Raw genomic sequence first — 1,402 nt, forward strand, 5'->3', positions numbered from 1 at the left:
GATGAAGATGAAGATGAAGATGAAGATGAAGATGAAGATGAAGATGATTATGAACATGAACGTGAACATGAACATGAAAATGAACATGAACATGAAAATGAACATGAACATGAACTTGAACATGAACATGAACATGAAGGTGTAGATAAACATAAACATAAACATTAAAAGCGATAGAGACAAAGATAGAGACAAAGATAGAGACAAAGATAGAGAGGAAGAAAGTGATAGGGATAAAAAGGAAATACAACTGAAGAGTGTGCGATGTTATATTGTGATGTGTTATGCTACATATGTTATGTTATTGAAGCTAATGCTATTCTATGTTATGTTATGCTAAGTACTAAGCTAAACTCCCCTCCACTTAACCCATTCCAACAAATTTTATTTCAGCTCAACTCAACTCACATAAACTATCCTTAATTTTAGCGGTTGAATTTCAACCGCTGGGCGAACACTAGTAATAATAAAAAATCATCTGTTTAGAGAAACATATTTAGTTCACGTAACTAAACTCCTTTCCCAGTGTAGTAAGAAAGAGTTCTACAAAGAATTTTTAAAATAATAATTGAGGCACATACTATGTACAGAGAATTTATTAAATAGCTAGATCGCCCTCACCCGCTTCGCTGAGTGTATGAAATTTTTGCGTACTACATTGAATAAATTTTTTTTTCAAGACAACTCAATTGAAAAACAGGGGGTTTATAATTTGTCCATGTTCAAAATATTTTCAAACTAAAATTTTCTTAAACATCTCGCTTTTCATACTTTTTCAACTCAATTAATATTTTAAACAGATGGAAACCCTTTGCATGTAGTTTTGAAATTAAGCCCTTTTAAAATCATTTTGATTGATATTGTAATAATTCTTTTAAATTATTGAATAGTTTGAATTTAACCTTTTAAACAGTTGGCAACCTTTTTAGACCTCTTTCGTCTATTACTCATATTGTGACACATATTCAAAACCATTCCGATTCATACGAATCTATACCAATATATATTTAAAAAGCCTTTTTTTTGTCTTCGCAGAGCTCGAGAACGGCCGAACCGTTTTTTTTTAATTTCCGACACCTGATTCAGACGTCTCAAGGATTATTATAGGCTTAAAAAAGTTCGATATAGAGAGGGGCGTGGAACCTCCCATAAAAACCGAATTTTTCATACCGAATGTCTCTGGACTTGTGCACAAGGGTATTATAACTTTGTTTACATAACGGTTGTTTGTAACAGGCAAAACGCATCGAGATAGATGTAGACAAATGTATACATAAATGATCAGGATGAAAAGAGGTATCGATTAAGCGGTGACTGTCTGTCCGTCCGTCCGTCTGTGCACACGATAACTCGAGTAAAAATTAAGATATCTTAACGAAACTTGGTAGGAGTACTTCTTTCT

This window comes from Rhagoletis pomonella, unplaced genomic scaffold (assembly GCF_013731165.1).
Source record: "Rhagoletis pomonella isolate Grant_MI unplaced genomic scaffold, Rhpom_1.0 Rhpom_scaffold_00014, whole genome shotgun sequence".
NCBI classification, from domain to species: Eukaryota; Metazoa; Arthropoda; class Insecta; order Diptera; family Tephritidae; genus Rhagoletis; species Rhagoletis pomonella.